This window comes from Ictidomys tridecemlineatus, chromosome 2 (genome assembly GCF_052094955.1).
Source record: "Ictidomys tridecemlineatus isolate mIctTri1 chromosome 2, mIctTri1.hap1, whole genome shotgun sequence".
NCBI classification, from domain to species: domain Eukaryota; kingdom Metazoa; phylum Chordata; class Mammalia; order Rodentia; family Sciuridae; genus Ictidomys; species Ictidomys tridecemlineatus.
Window position 1 is genome coordinate 84443936 of NC_135478.1, and position 20765 is coordinate 84464700.

Below are 20765 nucleotides of genomic sequence, written 5' to 3' on the forward strand. Positions count from 1 at the left end.
TCTGTAGCCACCTTCTAGGAAGGTGTGTACCCACAAGGCTCATCCACTATATCACGTCCCCATGTCCCCTCTTCAGTCTAGAAATAGGATGTCCTGAGAGGCGATGTGATCAAAGGACACAAAATCAGAAGGGTTATAAATAGGGGAAACCTGGACTGGGGCAAATTCCTCTGCACTGCAACTAGGAGTCGCCCTTGCAATTCATGGGGTTTCACAGAAATACAATATGGGCTCCTGTATTGTAAGGATTTCGGAAACAGCTAGACCCAATTTCAAAACCAGACCTTTCACTCTCTTATCAGGTGAGCTTGTTATGCACATCTTAACCTTAGCATTTTTGATTCCTATGATAGAAATAAGAGAACCTGCTCGAGGTGCCCACCTGAAGCAAATTAACACATACAATGACACAATGAACCGACCCGCAGAAAGGACTTAACTACCAGGTCCTGTTGCTCTAACTCACTGGATCTTTCTGCCACCCTTAGGTTTTGAGGATTACCCTAGTATCTGATGGGGAAACTGAGGCAAGCAAAGGCAAACAAACCAATCCAGAGTTCAAAGATAGCATCCGAGCTAGGGTTTAGATCCAGGGTGGTGTGGATTAAAGTAGGATAGTTTAATAAGGACTTAGATCAAAGCACAGATGAAAACCCCTTCCTCCAGCTATCCAGAGAGCACCCTAAGTTAAAGGAGGCAAACAGCACTCAGGTGGCTAGAGGATGATGCTTGGGGTGACAGGGAGGAGCCAGGGGCTGAGATGGCTTTGTTAGCCAGGGGCTGGTCAGTCAACTGCTGTTTGTATTCGAGGGCCATTTGTCTACATGGAATACCTTCTAGAGTGGAAGGCCATGCTGTGGATAATCACAGGCAACGGGGGGAGCTGGGCTTACAAGCAGCACCTGGACTGGAATACCTCCAGGAGCTGCTCCTGGGGCCCAACTGATGGGCATTTGGGAGGAGGGCAGCCAGTCAGTGGGCGTGAGGATCACACCCAGGGGGGAGGGTTAAAAGGACCCTCTCTGGCTTCAGGGGCTGTCTCTGCTCTGCTTTTGCTCTGAGGTGGGACTAGGTGTGGGTCATTTTGCTGAGTTCCTCTCTCTCTTTTGCTGTTCTACTCCTTGGGCAAAATGAGAAGCTCAACATTTTCTGATCCAGGGAAGGAAAAAAGAACACTGAGATTGTTAGAGATGGGAGGGACATTTAAAATCTGAATCCAGGGGATTGAGCACTGGAGGGACCCATCATGCAGTTGTGGTCGTCTTCACCACAGGGGTAGGCTGCATGGGTCTAGTGAGACCCATCAGAATGGTCTTGTGGCCAAGCCATCTCAGGTTTACAAAGCTCATTAGTCACTGTAGACTATGCTCTTAATTCCTCATGAACTTCAGAATCAAGTTTTAACTATTGAAGATCTCTGGGTCCATTTGTGAGCTAGACACCCTGGAGGCCCGTCTTGCTTGGCTTCTTTTTATCATTACTTTAAATACCAGTTTGAATCTGAGGCCTGCAAGCACTTCTGATTCATCTCTGCAGAAGCGTCCTGAAGTACCCAAACATCTTTGCAGTTCCTAGACTCATGCAGGTGTGGCCAACGGCACCAGCTTGGAGAACATCCTCCCGTGACCTTCTCCATGATTGCAAGGCAGGAGAAACACCCCTAAATTTAACATTTGGAAACTCCAAGCTCAGCAGCAGTTTTCTAGGGACGATTGGTCACTAGAATCCATTTAGTATCTACCACTTTGTGCTCAGGCTGAGGTTTCAAGAAAATGGTGTGAAGATATAGAATCCAAACAGTAGCCTAGAGATACAAGGCCAGTCTTGTTATGTAGGATTTTGGGAGAATGACTGCCTTTTGAACATATGTCACCATCTATAAGGAAGACCCTAGCCCAGGTCAGCCTCAGAAGGACTACTGAGGAGCTAGAACAGTCTAGAGACCTGCAGGTAGGTATCAGCAAGTCCCTTACACTGGGCAAATGAAGAGGGTTGGGAGACCTTGATCTACCCAACAGGATAGAAGTTGTATCTTAAGATTTAAGATAGAGAACAAATGTGAGGCCGTAGGTCCATCAAGACAAAGCAATTCCGATAATGCGGTTTCCATTTTGATAAGACTAAGGAATGCTCGGGTTTTACAGGGGGCTCCCGGGGACTGGGCCCAAGGAACCCAGCCTCCCCTACCTCCACTGTTTCAGGAGAGGCTCAGCAAGACTCGGATTTGAGTCGGGCTGTGCTCAGACCATCAACCTGGTGGGCTAAAAGTAAGGGCGTCCATTACTGGAGGCCTCCCTGACCATCAATGGCATGCCTGGTCACTGACTGGCGGAGCCCATGTTAGTAGAGCTGGTTCCGAGTGGAGGTCAAACCCTTAAAGTGGGCCAAGTTAGGGCTTGGGAGTAGGGGCCGACACCCCATCCCCAGATCCAGCACGGCTCCAGCAGCCCGTGTGCAACACATTCCTGCGTGAGCTGCTGTTGATTTCCAGCAACTTCTTCGAACAACTCGGTTCTGGTCACTCTGAGATGTTCTGTCCACACCCCATTTCTCTGGGCTCACAGCCTTTCTGTCCAGTCTCTACTGTGGCCACAACGGCCTGCTTCCAGTTATCTTCTGGAATGCTCCCTTCTCCACGAGGAGACTCAACCCCACCTGTTTACGCCCAGTTCAGCGTCCACCTCCAGAGTTATCTGGTCTCTCAAGTCAGAGCCCACACGCCCAGACCCCGAGTACACTCATCTCTCATGGGACTATCACCCATCAGGTAGGGCGGGCACAGCAATGCTACCATGACAGGTCGTCTTACAGGAGCCAGGGTTCAGGTTCTAACCAGTTGTTACTGGTCAAGTGTCCTAGGACGGTCACTGCAGAGCAGTAGCTGAGGGTCTCTACACAGCTGTGTGGTTCTGGATAGGTGGGGGAAAGACGACCAAGGCTTCGGATACTGCCAGACTCCAAGTCTGGGACCAGTATGCAGTCCCATCAACTAGGGACTATGGATTGACATCTATTTCCTCCCATGGCCCCGAGGAAGGTAGGTGACTGAGACAAGTGTCATAAGGCAAAGCAGCACATGATGGGTCAACTCAAGCCTTTGATATGCCATTCAGCCCTGGATGGCTTGTCCCTCAAGATCAGTGACTACTCAAGTTAGCTTATCAGAGCCAGCAATCTCATCCCCCAGAGACATCGCTAGGGTAGTAGGCCAGGAAGTAGAATATAGAGCAAGAGTGTTGTGCCAGGCCGAGCTTGAGCTCACCTCAATCCCCAGCCTCCAATTCATCATTCCAGCAGTTCCAATGCTAAGGCCCTCCTGTTTGAGCTGCCATAGGTTCCCGAGACCTTCCATTAAGCCACTCCCACTGGGAGCAGCTGAGCCCATGACCTGCTCCCCAGGGCGGCTTTTTAACCACATCTCTCTATTCACCATGGGGGAGGCCCAAGACCCTTGAAAGGGACATGCCTGCAGAGGTCTGAGAACTGACAAGCTCAAGTCTGACTCGAGCAGGTCGAGCTCTTGGCAGCGAAAGGAAGAGGTCTGAGGACTAGAGGGAGAAAGGGAGCCATGTCCTTGGAAAGACCTCAGGAGGGGTCCATCTGAGCCCTGGGGCTTAGTGTTCCCAGTTAAAATCCACAAATCCCTCGTGACCACAGTGAGGACGTTCTTTATCAGAGAAGACCCTTCAGTGTCCCAGCACAGGTCTGTCCACCCCATTCCCCTTCACAGCCATGACCCTGGTACGTCACACTGGGTGTTCACTCCAGCCTCACGTTGTAGGTTGCCTTAGTCAGCCTTTTCATCATGGCAACCGAAACCCAAGGCAAGATGTTAGGATTTAGGGTGACTTGTGGCTTCAGAGGCCTCAGCCCATGCTTAGAGGAGTCCCTTGCTTGGAGCCTCAGGTGAGGCAGAACATGGCGGCAGGTGTGGAGGAGGAGAGGCCCTCACTGCAGAACAGAGGCCAGTCAGGGACAGTATAAAGGCACACCTTCAAAGGCCCACTTCCTCCAGCCACATAGCCTGCCTACAGTTACCACCCAGACAGTAATCCTCAAGTTATTCATTGGTTCAGTGGATTAGCCTACCGATTAGGTTAAAGCTCTCATGGTCACTTGACTTCTGAACATTGATTTCCCCCCCCATGAGGTTTTTTGGGGGACAACACCTCATATCCAAAAACCAATACAGATCCTTATCAACTTCCTTTGTCTTTAGATATAGGAGACCAAGTCCTGATGTTCTCTTCTAGGTTCTTAATGACACCTAAGAAATGCTATCAGATGCTGGCTCTGGAGCTGGAGTTACCCCTAGTTGTGTTTAGTAGCTAGTTAGCCAGTGACAACAGCCAGGCATCACACTGGTATGTGCCCCTAACTTGGCCCTCACTCGGCCCTAGACTGGGGGACCCCTCTGGTTCATGGCATCCTGAGTCTTCCAATAAGCCTGTCTCCATTTCATCTTTAGAGTTTAGCCCTCTGTCTTTCAAGAAACAGGCACCTGCCCTTTTGTTAGCATGACTTCCAGTAATGCCAATTTTTGGCCTTTTTTTTTTTTTTAACTCCCCGTTGACAGAGAGAGTAGAGTCAATTTAGCTCAGAAAGCTAGTGTCCCCATGAAGATGGCATTGGAAGCTCAAGGGACTTCCGGTTCTTCCGAGAGGCTGAGGCTTTGAGCCTTGGGTTGGTATCCCTGGGATTACCCCGAGAAACCCAGATGATCATTCCCCTTATATTTCATGACAGGATCTCCCCGGTTCTGGGCCAAGCTCCGAGGTCTCCTTTCCCAAAGGCCCCATTGGGTCAAGCAGAGTAGGAGACTTGAATCGGCAATGGTGTTCGAGGTGTGTCAACCATGACAAAAATCCAGAAACAGACCACAGCATCCGTGGGTGCCCACAGCCACCACATGGTCAACACTGCCCTTGAAATCCTTCTCTAGAGCCTTCTGCATTCAAGGCTATGTTCACAGGCATCTGCTCACAGCTAGTGACCCTCGGGGGGCAGGGAGAGGCGACGGGAGGCAACGGTCAGTTGTGTTCACCTCCGTACACCCCTTTTACTCCCTTAAGTCCAGGGAGACCCGCTCTGACCAACATGGCCATGCCACCAGGATACTTTTCCCTTGAGCCTTTGTTGGCTCTCCAGCAAGATGGACAGGTTGGCTCCACTGGGCACTGCTCAGAATCCTGCTCTACCTGGACACAGCCTTATGGGAAGGGCAGCCCGTGGACAGTTTCTTAGTCATTAGCACACTCCCCCTTTCAGTAAGGATTGAGATAGTTAACACCAAGAGAAGGGGCAGAACAGTGGCAGAGGTCCTCAACTGTCACCAAGCTTGGCCCTTAGAAGGGTCAGGCAGCCACAAGATCTAGGAAGTTTGATTCAGTACAACTAGAGCTCGACTTCTCTTTTCAGCGATGCCGTTTTTTCCCGGTTCCAGATTCAGCTCTAGGACATCAGGTTTTGCCAGGTCCATTTTCTCATTTTTGTGATTCTTGACCCATTTAAAGGGTTCTGCCCATTTGGCAGCATATTCCTCAACTCAAGCCTTGGGAGGGCCACGTATTCTCATGGGCAGGGTTGTGCATCCTGGCCTGGTGGAGGTGGTGCACCAAGGTGGAAACTCACAGCAAGTACTTGAGGGCAAGACATTGCTGGTGACCTTATCACAAGCACTTGAACCAAGGGGTTCCAGACTGGATTCCCTTCTGCCTCTGGGCACCAAGTATTGAAGGGGGTGATGCCCAGACTCTGTAGCTATCTCTTTTCTGCTTTATGTTCCGTTCACCCTTTGGATTTGGTTATTCAAGTGCCTGGCGAGCTACGAGGCCAACAGCACCAGTAAAGGTTCGGTCTATCAGTGGCTTAGGTCTGCAAGCATGAGCTCCCAGCCTAACCCTGCAGGCTCACCTTCAGACACCACTCCCCCAAGCTGCCTTCAAGCCTAGAAACGGAAGAGGTTAGAAGGCAGAGGTCAGTGATAAGCTTTATGTTGTCCTAGCAAGGTTCTAGAATGCCAAGGTAGTGTTTTAGCCAACCATCTCAACTCCCAGAAACACCTGAGCCAAAGGAACATTTCTGCAGATGAAACCATTCAAGCATAGCTGGATGATGTGGGTGGCGGAGCATGAACTAATAGAGTCACGTCCCCAGGGAGACATTTATTCAGGCACGAGAACCAACTCGCTCTGTTCAATATTTGGTCAGCAATTTGGATAGAGACACAGGTCTCATCAATAATGGTGCAGTTACTCAGACACATTACGACAGTTGTTTCGCTCCAGTCTGCTAATCTTTTACTCCCCCACAACCAAGATTAATTTAAGGTTCGATCAAAACACAAGTCTAAGAAGATCTCAGCAGAAGACACTTAAAATTTCAACTCGCAATGGGATACCGTTGGGCCAGAAAGGCCGATGCAAACACTGACTGCCTAGACAGTCAGGGCCTCAAAACAATAAGCCAGAGGAAGAATAAGCATGCTAGGCCAGGGGACCCTTCATCTCCCCACTACCAGAACCCCGCCACTGTTGGATCAGGATGCTTCCTCAGTCTGTGCAGTCACCAGCTCTTCATCCAGACCAGTAGGCATTGGAAGCCGGTTGTCCACAGGAGCAGCACAACTTTGAAACCCGAGTTGGGGGTCCCCTTTCCCTTCTTTCCTCCCTAGCAGCTTTGTGAACTTTGTAGAACAGGCATTACTACCTCCTGCCTCCTGGTGTCAAGACAGAGCAGCCTGTTGTCCGTACTTAGTGCCAGGGGTGCATTGAGCCAGGACTTCAGACTACAATCGGGTGCCCAGCAGTGGAGGCCACCAACTTGCAGCTCCCCAGAATGTCCTTTCCACCCTGTGTCCAGGCTGCAGTCAGGGGTCAGGGCTTAAGTCATGCATTTGCACCTGACCGAGAACAGTTTCTAAGGAGCATGTGATCCTAGAATGGAAGGAAGCCATGTTCAGTTTAAGGTACCATGGCCACTCTTGGTCATTAGGGTCACCACTCTCACATGGAGACTGTATACAAGGCCACCAAGTCTACCCAAGACCAGAGACTGTGCCTTGTTAGTGGTTAGGTGGTCACATGTTGCCATGATCAAGTATTTGTCTAGTGTCATCAGACTCAGGTGGCATGGTGGCAGGGTGTGCTTTCCAAGTCATTGTAGCCTTTTTAAGGCAAGAAACACAAAAGGTAGAGACACTTTGATTTCTTACCAAAAGGGGCAGTAGGCCTCCAGCATAGGTCAACAGTCATGATTTAGGACTACAGGGTCAGAGTTCTGATGAGGTATGAGACTGGAGGTCGTGTATGCCCTTAACCTATTCAGAGAATGCTCCCATTTGACAGAGTCAGGAATGGCCAGGAAAGTGGTTCAAGATCATGTAGAGGGAAGACGAATATCCAGGCTCAATTCCTAGCAAACATTAGTAGCATCATCTCATTGCTATGGAGACGAGCATGTGGTACTGGGACTGGTGCTCCAGGGCTAGAGAGACCAGCACTACCAAGTGCTAAGCATCTGTCTTTGCCAGTGACATGTAATCCCCGGGAAGCTGTTCCCAGCGCAAGCAGGGGTCCTAGGTGAAGTCTGATTAGATTGACATCTTGTTTTCTGGTTTTCACCAGCTCTCTGGAGGCTTCCCATCCCCAGCCCCTGTCCCGTTATCAGCTTTGGGTGGGTGGGTTGATAGGGAGCTTTATCAAAGCCCTTAATAAGTGGCAGGAAGCTTTAAACATTCCCACTGATGCCATTTGATTAGCCGGCTGGGAAAATGCCTGAAGGTGGTCCTGGCTCATCACTGAGTGACAGGCAAGGGTGCTACAGAGAGCTGTTGAAAAGCGAGCAGAGATACCCCCCCCCCAGTCCCCAAGTATAGTTATATACAGCACCTGGCAACAGGTCTCTGCAGCATCTCATGTGCCATCTACCCGGGTGGCTGTGGGCATGGGGTCTGATAGACACATACAGCAGTGATGCACTGGTAATGCAGATAAGTTAATCGCCTTTGAGCGCAAGCAGGGATAAAGCCCTTGTGCAAATCCTGTCCCACATTCCAGAGCCACAGTTTTAACACTCTGGCTGTAACCATCTGAGTAGCTTCCCTCTTAGTAGGTTGCTGTTTCTAAGTGCACATCTGTTAAGGGCTAGGGTGCAGAGAGGATGTCCGGGAAGAATGAGGATTAGCTGCTCATTGGGCATGAGCCCAGGACGCTAAGGCCTGGGCCTTAAAGGCTCAAAGGAGGATTCAGTAAGGCCAGCCACTGAAGTTCAAGTTCAGGCAGTCACCACAAGTTCAAGCATGTTCAAGGTAAAAGTGCATCAATACCAAGATTCTGGTTTCTTTGCCTCCTTGGCAAGTCCAACTTATACAGACATCTTGCAAGGAGCACTGCTTAGAGACATTTATGCCCGATTTAGAACTTAATTCAAGGACATTGACAGGACAAAGACTGTATCAAGATAATTTATACTTGCCCATAGGGCATGATTGGGTTCAAGGGCTCCTGGTGCCCTGGTTTCAAATCCTCTGGACAATTTCCTGGTTATGTTCCATCTTTGGCTCCAATAACTATGGTACTACCCAGTAGAGCATGTGTTTCCTTTTCAGAAAACTCTTTGGCAACACCAATATGGAACCTTCTTGAAGCCAGCACAAGTCCCTTCTGGAGATCCATGCTGTAGAGGTGCCAGTTCCTGAGGGTATGTGTACAACAAGGTTTAAGGGCCAAAAGTCCGAGCAAAAGCAGACTGACCTTGGTTTGGTAGTAGGTGAGTTAAGGGCCATTGCACCCTAGTCAGCTGAGCTATGGCTGGTCGGCTTAGTTTCCTTTATTAGGAAAGCCACCCAACTATGTTGTCTACAAGACGACAAGTCACAGGTGTGACATAACATTCTGACAGTGATCCAGAAGGAGCAGGGATAGCTATGTTTAGGACAGACAAGTCTAATTGCAAAGAAAAGCTTGTCCGTAGTGAATAATGGAACGATGGGGACAGTCCTCCTTAACCCTTCACCTCTCTGTGTCCCCTAGTGAAAGCATCGAGGGGCCAGGCAGAAGCTGAAGGAAGAGACACATTGTTTGAAACATGGACACCCTTCTATTAGCTGTTGGCAGGCCCACAAGAGAGCCCACGAGGACAGTCGAGTGGAACAGTCAACTTCATCTCGTGAAGACTTGCAGTTCGTTCTGCATAGTGCACATTATTATCAAGTTCACCTGGGACAATCGCCAAGGTAGACCACATCTTGGTCTATAGGATGGCCAGGCCCAGAGAAGGCAGCAGATGCCTTCTTGACGGCATTCATATGGGACATGAACCTTGCTACCCCTAACACAAGCATAGTCCCAGGATGTGTGTCTGCACAAAGCATCTGTTAGGACTTTAGGTATGATGCTCCCCACATTGGGGCACAAGTCAGGGTTCTCAAGATGAATGGCCACATCTAGTCATGGCCCTTGAGGAACACAGCCAGGTACATTGCCTGGTGCAAGGAAGGACCCCTGCTCCTGGGTTTGCACTGTTTAGACACAGGGATGACAGTGTTAAGTATCTTCCCAACCAGTCCTGAGGAGATACTAGGTACAAGTCCCCTACCTACTCACAACCCCTTGAGCTGAAACTGCCTGGATCCCACAGGCAAACCAAGCCATGTCTTAAACCACATGACCTCACCCTCCAGACTCAGCCAGCCATGGCCCAATCCGCTTGTCAATAGACCCGAGACCCTGGCACAGAGGAAGGTGCTAAACCAAGTTCAATGTGTGTGAATAAAACACAAGCCATCTCAAGGATAGAGGTTGAAAGCTCATTTTCCCTTAGAACAAGCTCAAGGGATTCAAGCCCTCTGGATTCCAGGAAGCCAGGCCTGTGTCAAGCTACTTCACTGGCGTCCAGTTTCCCCGGGACACTGGACACAATTCCTTCTACTTGCAATTCCATGCTTAGGTCCGTCCATAATGGAGCCCATTAGCACACTTCTGTCATGTGCCACTCCCCTTAACTACAAGGGTCTGCCATGTTGGGAACATGGAGGACAGAGCCAGCTTCCACCCCGTCAATCAGGCTGCAGAGTCAAGCAGGATGCACATGGAGATTAAAATATGTCAAGAGACTGTTCACGTGATTGGTTGCAAATTGCATTTTTGCAGCAATTTGGAATCTCAATGGGAAGAGTCAAGCACCTTGACAGATTGAGATTCCTCAACCTGGCACGACTAGGAAATGTGAGTGGCACTTCACTCGGGTTCCTTGACTCTGCCTGGGTTTCCACCTCTGCGATAGGCATGCAGGTGGACCCTATGCTTCACTGGGAGATTCAGAGATCATTTATATGATATCATGCTAAAGTCACTCAAGGCCTTCTCATGTGCCACTTAGGAGTGCCACCATTTCAGTTCAGTTCCTTTAGAGGATGCGCCTCTCCCAGGATGCAGCCCGTGTTTCGATAAGTTCTTCAGCTACATTGGCTTGACTGTGTGGAAGAGTGAACATGCCCTCATGCACCCACCCCTAGAATGTGAAGGTCTTCAATCCACTTCAATCTAAAGCAGATCTGTTTGATGTCAGCAGCGGATAGTCAGGGGACCTGGGCCAAGTTGGCAGATGGGGAAGCACACAGCAGGATTCAGGCCAACTCTGACACTTGAGATCATCTCAGTCTAGACCCCAAGAAAACACATTAGGTTAGCATTAGTCCTCCCACGAGTCCATCCTAGGGCCAGGCACGTTCATATAATCGCCTTCCTACCAGCTTGCCAACGCACAGGTGAGGCTAGGTCTAGGGTCATGGAGTTACAGTGAAGACCAGTCTGACCCCAGAATGGTGACCACAGTGGGTTACTGTGGGAGTTCTCCAAACAGAGGACTTCTGTGCCTTTGCCTTTCTGTAGCATGATTCCAGAGTTCCCTCCTGAGGGAGGCCAGAGGCACCAACAGTGTTCTCACATCCAAGTTTAAATCCCAGACACTCAGAACCTGTGCTTTGGGAACCCACTTCCACCACAGAACTCATGGTGGAAAGAGGCTTTAAGAATGCAGTCAATGTGGAAATGTGGCAGCAGGAAGTCCCTTCTGAGGGCACATGAGGTAGCCAAGAAGCTGACATGCACTTTCCTAACTGTCAGCATCTCAGGGAATGTAACAAAGCCTGGTGTCCAACTCCAGGTCCATTTCAGCTCCACCCACAAGACTGGCTTTGCTATGAGGTGCTTTGAATACTGGTGGATTCAACAAGAAGTAAGGGCACAAGTCAAGATCTTTATTCATCTTTTGAGCAAAAAGGAATTGATCCCCTGTGAATTCAAGTGTTTAGCCAACCTGTACCCAAGAGATTGGGTAAGCTTTGAGACATGTCACTGACACATTGCGAGTCATATTCAGTACATAAGTGTATCTCGTCTTCCCTTCCATGTTTGGCCTCCCAAGCTAATGGGGACCTTGCGGTGGACTGTGTATAACACAAGGACTTGTAGGTCACAGAGCACATCTGACTAGATGGATTGTCCCGTTGTCCATAAAAACTGATGTTTTAGGCAGCCATAGTGGGTGGCCTCTGTAGGCCCTCAGCTTCTAGAGGAGCTGTCGAGATCAAGTCCCAGAGGCACACTGGGACAATTCTCACTTGCATAAGTGAGTACTTCCTGGGCAGTGCTAGTGGCTGCAGGCTCACCCATAAGGGAACTTGGGGATGGGGTCAAGGGAGCACATTCAAGCCAGCATTGGGTTTAGCGTTTGATTTTGAAGTTTTCTGCATTGGAAGAGCTGACCATTGGGTATATGGGCAGGTTCCAGGTACAGGACTCTGCCTACATGGCCAGCGCTAGAAGCCAAGGAGTGTCCGCTGGCTTCTGCCCGTGTTCACACCTGGCCTGGAGCAGCAGTCTGGGCCCTGTATGTGAGGTTTATGGAAACTCGAGTTTCCTAGTACCTGTTGGACAGTCCTGGCAGCACAGTTGGCCCTCCAACTGTCTCAGGTGTTTGAGACATGCTTCAAGTAGTTGTGTGTTTACTGTCCAGCCCCCTCCTGGTTTGCTCTCAGCCCTTACCTGCCTGGGCCATGCAAGGGCTTGGGTTTAAGGTCCCAGCAACAGAGCTTGGTAAAAGACAACTTACTGCCGCCCTCCCTCCCCTAGATTTGTCCGATCACCTGGAGGACAGAAGGACAGGCTGGGAGTGGGACAGCAGTCATTCCAGATTTGACGTTTCAAGGACAAGCAGGTGACTAGACGTTTTTGCTCAAGGTTTAAGACTGGGGGCATGTAGAAGTGCTCCACCTGCCATCATGGTGGGCTATGAAGTCTCCAGGTTTAGAGGACTTCCTTCAGAGCCTCATTCAACTTTTGTAAGCCCTCAGCTAGTGGCTCCCCTTACAAGGGCACCACCTATTTCCCAGCAAACATCTTTATTTTCCTTTAGGTAGCTTTTTATTGGGTACAAAGCTATAACGAGAAGTTGTAGCCCAAGTCACAAGTGCTCTTAGAGAACAACCTTCAGCACTTGCAAATGGAGTCCAGAACTCAGGAAGAGTTGGGGGCATCAGTTTACTTCCTTTACAAGCCCAAACTTATGGTATTTCATGGAAAGATCCTCAGGCTTCCAAAGTAAAATCTCAGGCCAACTTAAGACTCAGACATGGAAATGATTCTCAGGTCTTCAAATCTAGCTAGCACCTACTCAGTACTTGTCAATGGCTCATGCAGGATTTAGCAGATTGAGTGGTTTAAGTCCCTAGTCCCTGCAGAACCCTGTCTAGTTACAGGCAGCCACGTGTACAAGATTGTTAGGCAACAGAATAACCTGAATCTTCAAGTTAGACGGTCAGCCCAGAGTCACCCCGATAGGAGCCTCAAATTCTCACTTGCATCTACCCAGTGTCCTCCCCCCCACTCGTCCTTTGCTTCAACAAGCCTTAGAGTGTGAGCAGCACTTGCATTAGTACCTTTGACTATTGGAAGGCGGGGCTACAGGAGAGGTTTATGGTAACCCGAGATGGACCCAATGCCCTCTAACACAAGTTGTCACTCAGGTGACAATGGTGACGTTTAAGCAGTGTTGAGGCACGATTGTCCACCCCTTTAAGTTTATACCAGTAACCTAGAAGTCAACCTCTTGCTAGTGTACTTCTCCCCCCCCCCAAGACTCACAGCCCTGTGGACAGTGCCACCCACTCCAGCTCAGAGTCCCTATATTCCAACCTCTAAGGAAAGAGAAGGCTCAGGAACATTTGCAGATGCCCATTTGCTGGCCTGTATCCCAGATGGGGAGGTTGAGAAATGCCTCTCCAGGAGCACCAAGACCCTGGTCAGAAGGAAGAGGCTATCCTTGTTCTGGGGATGGCCAGAGACGCCACCTAAGGAGGTTCTATACTGCCACCTTGGAGAATCAGGGCAAGGATGTAGGTCTTCCAGGTGCAGAGACTGTCACGCACAGTATACCTTAGTGAGGTGCAGAACTTGGGTGTACCTGGTGCTCGAGGGAAGCCCATGTTGGGGCTCATGTGTTCATTTCCTCTTCTTTCCTCAAAGGAAGCAACTGTCCACAATGGGTGTCAGGGCATCCAGAGACTCTAGTCCTTGGGAGAAGGCTAGCCAAAGACAGTCACATGTACACAATTTTTAGACTGGTAACTGACACTAGCCTAGCTGTTCAGTTGATGGGGAGAGATCAGTTCCCCCTAGAGAGAAATTCCAAGCCCAAGTCACCCAGTGTTGACTTGGGTGGATCATGTCCACATCCATTCTTTAGGATGGTGGAGGGTCAACCCAAGCCACACATGACCCTCAAGGTATGCTTTTAGGAGCCACCATGTCAGTCCACTAAGAAGGGCCATTGTGTTTTATTAGCAAAAATAAGATGGCAATAAACATACGATTTTCCAAGTTCCTTAGTTCAAATGCTCCAGGGCTATCTCCCCCTCTCTCCTGGGGGTAAGATGGAGGTGAGCTTTTTGGTTAGGAAACTGTTCCATTTCCTCTTCAGCTGATTTTAGGAGAAGAGACTCCAACTCACCCAGAGTCCAAGATGGGTTGATGTGTAAGGGAAGGCCCCCACTTATTGGCCCATCTGTTGTGCCGGCCATCTTTCCCCATTAATTTGTGAGGGTTTATGGTTTTAATCTCTTCCACATACGTGGTATATTCCACTCCACGGTTTTTGTCGCCCACATACTTTCATGTTCTGTTTTCCCAAGTTATGACCCAGGACATGTACATACCGAGTACTCCCTCTTGCTCCCCATAACAAGCAAACAAGCTTTTCCCTCCAAACACCAAGTGGTGCCAGGATCCAAATCCAGCATCAACCCAATGACGGTTGCTGGAGCCAAGTGAAATCTGACCCGAGGTCTGCACACCTACCCCTAGAAGGGATCTCAGGGAAACCAAGGTCCACCAGGCATATTTCAGAAGGAAGCCAGCAGGATGGCTCTTCAACCCCAAAGCTATCTCATCTGAAGTACCAACTGGGAGCCTTTTTTGGGTCTGATTGGCAGTTCTTGGGGAGATGCTACAGCCAGACCCATCTTCCCCAGACCTCTATTTCACTACCTTGTGTTTCTAGCTAGTGTTTTTAAGATTCGTTTTTAAGAATCAAGGTTTATTCTTTAGGAGCATCTTGTGAACTTCTGAGGGGAAGCATATGTTAAGGTTTGACAGCGGGATGTCTTGCAGATCAAGGGCTTCCGTGTCTACCCAAGACTGCAGGTCAGAACCTGAGCCCATGACTCCCGAGTTCTGCCTGCTCCATACGCTGGCTTCAGTTTCCTTCATAGGTCATGCCACCACCCAATGTTTCAGTTGGGTCTTGAAAACTTTCTGCAAGCAAGGGCATTCTCTGCCACATCCTCAGCACCTAGGAATCTGGTGCACAGGCATTTGCTGTTGAATGGTTTACTCAGGTGTTTCCAGGCATCAAGAAGTTTGAGATGCATTTGTGTTTTCCAGAACTTAAGCCTTCAAGATGTGAAGTCTTAGGAAGATGGGGGGAGGTGGTTGGATGCCAGCCACCATTTGATCGTTTTCCACCCCAGTCTTTGTAGTCCCAGATTGAGATGCAAACCAGGGCCCAAGCACATCTGAAACACTGTGGTTGATGTAGGTGCCCAAGCAGCAGTATCTAAAGGACTGGTCACTACCCCGGCAGCTCCTTGCAAGTCAATGCCCTTCGATGACTCAGAAATGTCTACATCCACTCAAAGTCACTACCCATTGTGATATGGCAGCCAGAGAACAGTACCCCCCAAGGGCTGAATGACCTAAGTAAGCTGAATGACCTAAGAGAAGGTCGAGGGTGAGGAGGAAGACTCCACAGAACTAAAGCCATTCACCCTCAAGGTGAAGAGGTTGACCCAGCTCAGATGCTCACCTGGCAGCCGACCACTGGCAGAGGCTCATTCCTCATCCTGTCACTTAACATCTTGAAACCTTATAAGAGCCATTGGGAACAAGGCCCAGACCTGAGCATGAATCCGACATTCAGACCAGGTCTTAGGAGAACTTAGTTGCTAATAAGGACCCAGGAAGGTATTGACCTCAGGTCAAGTGGTACCACTTATAACCTCCCAAATATTGATGCGAATGCCTAGGGCAACTTTCCCCTCTAACCTCTTATCCACCCCGAACTTCAGGGCATGCACTTCAGCCAAGACCCTTTTTACCCCTGGCACTGGTGTGCAGTTCTCAGGGAGGGAGCTTGCACCCAAGTTTGCCAAGCAGAGCTATTGTTCTTGCAAGTGCCACATGGGTAATTGAGGACTGACGCTTACTACAAACCATCCTCAGAGGACCCGAAGTTGCTACTTATGTTGGACTGTGTTGAGATATCGAGCATCTGCTAGAGCTCATGGAGCGCTATGATGGATCAGTAATGTCTGCCACAGATTCTAGGACTGCCCCCAGCCCCTACAACTTGAAGGTCAGAGAGTGGGCACTGCCCAAATATCAGACACTGATCCCAGGAATGGAAGTTTGGGGCAGGAAGGAGAGCTTCCCAAGAAGGGAAGCAAAGTCATCGGCTGATGAGTTACCATTGCATGCTTTATGGTACAAAGTGTCATTTTCACATCCATCATGGAATCATTAGGCTAAAAATGTTTCTTCAACCAACTTTCACCTTGGTGCTTGGCCTTATTGGAGGGAGGGAGGGTGGGAGGGAGGGATGGATACAGTCTAGCCCAAGTCACCCATCTGACCCATAGGAGGCAGCACCCACTGGATGTAGGGCTTTCCCTACAAGGGACTGAAGGGACTCCTCACTCAAACTCCATTGTCCACTTACTCACAAAGCCACATCCACAGGGGGACAAGCTCTGAGCATGGAATCCGCTGGTGCCTGCAGCACGAGCTGCAGCATACTGGAATTAGAGCCTGAAGCATGGCTTCTGCACCTGCGCTGAAAAATGCTGAGACCTAGAGCAAAGACAGTCAGTCCCCTAGGCAGTGGGAACACGCACCCATCTCATGGCATATTGAAGCCCCCCGCAGGCTGCAGCAATAGAAAAGCACTATTCATCCCTTCCCGATTAGTCCAAGGGATCAAGACTCAAGTCCCCAGAGATCCACCTTCTCCTATGCACCTGGTATTACAGGACCATGGGTACAGTTGGAGAGAAGACCCATCCTCAGGCAGGGGATCCCAGCTGCCTCTGTAGTAGGCAGGAAGAGGCTCCCCGCTGTGTGCGCATGCCCCACTTGGCTTGGGCTAGCACCTGTGCCTGGGATCAATACACGGTCGAGGAAAAAAATGCCCAGGGTTGGCCTGACCTCATCTCAAGATCCCTCTCCATCTACATGTTACAGGAAGGCAGATCCAAGGCCCAACGAGGCCTAATATTGCCATTGGTGGCTTGAAGGTCGTGGCAAGGCCAGGCAGAAGGTTCTCAGGCCTTTAGGGGCTGGTGAGCCCCAAACGACAGCCAGGGTTGTATTCCAGTCATTCATTGCAAGGACCGGATTGCTTAGGAGTGGTATTACCCCTAGATCTTTGAGGCAGCCACTAACACCTCGATTTCATCTTTGGGAGACCAGGTCTCAGCCGTTGTGCACTTAGGTTGCACAACCAGCCCAGAGTCACTTACAGAGGAAAGAGGCTCATTCCTCTTGAGGTTCCAAGACATTAAGTGACAGAGGATGAGAGCCATTGAGAACAAGGCTCCAGACCCAGCATGAATCCAACAATATGGCCCACAGAGTGGAACTCGGTCTTCAGTTGCTAGTGTGTGGTGCAGCAAGAGGAGCCCAGGGCATGGGTCATGTATGCTGCCTCTTTCTCCCCAGCACTTGATATAAGTGACCCCAAGCTTGCCTGTAGCTATTTGAATCCCTTTGTGGTAAAACCTTAGGGATAATGCAGATCAGGGAAGCTGGGCTTCCATTCTGCTGGAACGGAAACAGAGGCTTAGAGCACACCCAGGATTTTAGCTCAGGGGTGAGTCGGGTTAACTCGTCCAGGCCCCAGGAGAAAGGGATTAGGTACTCGATACCTCAGTTGACCAATACTCGACCACAACTCTGTCTTCATTCACCCAGGTCTGGGCGACTTGGACTGCACAAACCTTCTTGGTACCAGTGTTTAGGGCTGGCATCTCTCTGGTTTGAGAGAAGCTCACCCTCTCATCAGTTCCTGCCATTCAGTGGCTGAATGGACTTGAACTTTTCCCCTTAGAGGACCTGTACAGTAGGTGGAAACCCAGTGTGAAGGTCCACATTTGTGTGCCCATGGAGCCAGAAGGTGTGAGCTAGTTCAAAGGGCATCCAGATATGGAAGATTCAGAGGGAGGGAGGGAGGGTTCCATAGGGTATGGACCACACTGGACACCACCTGGCATCTCTTCCATGGGGCAAGAGCTGCCTGGAGACCTAGCTAAGGCCTCTAGATCTCTGGTTCCCCAGAATGCTAGGGTTCTCTTGCGGTCTGTATGCCAACTCTAGCTGACCCCAAGGACTGCATGTGGGTGAGTGTAAGATTTTAACTCCAAACCTAACACAGCAGAGGCACTTGCAGCTGTGGTCTACCCCAAGAGACTCCTTCCACTCTGTAGCGGAGTAGCTGAGGCTTCTTGCCTCTCCTGGAGGCTTGGCACCTCGAGCTTCTCCCTTCTACTCTAGGGGAAACAAGGATCTCTGGCTTGATCACTTTGCTGACATCACTGTTCCTGCCGAGCTTAGTGCTGAGGAAGCCCAGCCAGGCCACCCCTGTTCATTCACCTGGAGACAAGTCAACATGTGATCTTAAAGCCCATTGTGATCCAGGAAGTGCAGTTGTCCCATTCCACGGAGGTGCTGAACACCTCTGCAGGACCAGGGCATCTACCTACTTCCATGCTCCGGGCTTTGCTCCATCTGCCCCCAGGCCCTCTATCTAGAGAGCGTTCAGGTCTGTCACTTCTTGGGATTTAGTACAGCAAGTCTTTGGCTAAGAGGGAGGAGGTTGTGGAGACCTTCCTAGGTCTCCTATGGGTTCCCAAGTCCTGGTAGACAATATACCACGTATCCTCGGGCTTGACGTTGGTCAAAAGGAGGTCTGGCTACTGAGGCTGGGATTTCTCAGCAACTGATGCATGGTAAATGCCAAGTTCTAGAAGACATGAGCAGGGGCTACACATCGTGAGAGCCTGCAGCAATACTAAAAAACAAGGCTGGCATAAAGGGCAGAGTCTAAGGCTGGATCAGTCTAGACAGATCCCACAGGCTGCCTCTACCAAGGCCCAGGTGCCTGTGCCTTCATGTACTTAAGCCAGTGCTTTCTAAGATGGCCAGACAGCTGTTCATCCTCCTTCCCTTCCTCCCCAATCAATGCTTCTCAGAATGAGGAGAATGCATTATTTATTGCTAATGGAATTAGAGTTACTCAAGGCACCGATCAATCAATGCAGATGCTTCCTCAGGAAAGTGGGAAGGGAGGAGCTATATATTCGAGGCTAACACCCATGAGCCAGAATCTGGGCGGCAGTCCCAGCCCAGACACCAAGAGGCTGCCTTCCTAGGTGGGCCTCAGTTTCAGCTCTTCATACAAAAAGGGATCAGGCCAGGTGGCTCAAGGACTTTCAGATCTGAGAGACTGGTAGGGAGTTTCCAGGAACTGTTCCAAGGACAACTAGGAGTTGCTAGGACAGTTGAAACTAGTTAGTTTAACTAGCTCAGGCGCCCCCAGAAGTTGTTTGGGAAAAGCTGTTGCTTTTATATGAATGACTCACTCACCCAGAGGCGACTAAATCTGCTCCCTATGATAAGCACAGCTTTAGACTTTTCTGCCCTGGGTCAGGACTGATCTAATTCAGTAGAAATAATTCATGCTTCGCCCCTTCTCTACTCGGGATTTCGATTATAAATCTCACCTATTTGGGTCTGGTGTCGAGAACCACAGCCAGTCGGAATGCCCCTGGCATTTTTCCAGAATTAATGGTTGCGAGGTGAGCCATTAAGATGATGCTGGATTGCTTTGTTAACATAAATTTGACACATAATTGGGCTGTTAGCCATCCCTTGAGGGAGTACTTTCCATTCATATCTGTGATCAGGACCTTCATGATTCAATGCAGGGACAGTAATGCAATATATGGACTATCCTCAGGATGAATTTGAATTGAAAAAAAAAACCCAGTCTTTAATATCTATAGCTAAAACATACCAGGTTTTTGGCAAAGCATACAATTGGGGAATCACCGATTGATCAGGTTCCATAATAACCATCTCATTATTAATGGCTCTTAAATTTTGCAATAATCTCCATTTACCAGATTTCTTTTTGATGACAAAAAAGGGAGTATTATGGGGAGATATGGAAGGTTGTATATGTCCCTCTGCTAATTGTTGTTTGACCAGGTCATGGGCTGCTTATATCTTTTCTTTAGTCAGGGGCCACTGAGGAACCCATACTGGTCTTTCTGATTTCCAAGTAATTTTTATTGTCTCAGTGACCCCTCCTGAAACCCAACCCATGTCTATCTATTTCTTGATCTATTTGTGTTGGTGCCACTGTACTTTGTCCCTTTTCTCCTAATCCTTTTCCTTTCCTAAAACCTTGCCTAGCCATAATAGTGGGCATATTTGAATTGATGTTATTTGTTAATGTCAAACCTAATTGATCTAGGACATCTCGCCCCCATGAATTTATAGAAAGATGATCCAATACATATGGCTGTATAGTTCCTTCACATCCTTCAGAATCCTTCCAATCTAATGCCATTGCACTTCTATGGGGATTAGTCACCACTCCTAGGCCTCGAAGTGTTTGACTGTCTTGTTGTAATGGCCAATGTTTCAGCCATTCTTGACGAGAGATGATGCTAAGGTCTGCACCTTGTCCAGTAGCCCATTAAATTCATATCCTTGAATATTTAGTTTTAGCATTGGGCGAGAATCTAAATTTAAAGAAAGCATAGCCCAATCTACACCTGTGGAGCCTAATCCCCTGGAACCTCTTTCTATAGTGCGGCTGAAAATTTATCATGCAGGCTGGGTATTATCAATACCTGTGCTATTCTATCTCCTGGTGAAATTACTGATATATCTCTTGGAGAACTAGCTATATTTTTTATTTCACCTTCATAATTGGGATCAATTACCCCAGGACTTATCATAAGTCCTTTTAGAGTAGAGAAACTGTGTCCCAATAATAAGCCTACTGTTCCTTGGGGAAGAGGTCCTTTTACTCCTGTGGGAATGCTTTGAACTCCCATCTCTGGAGTTAGTACTGCTCTGGCAGAGGTGCAGATGTCCAATCCTGTGCTTTCTCTGGTTTGTCTAGTGAGGGATCTAATTGATAAT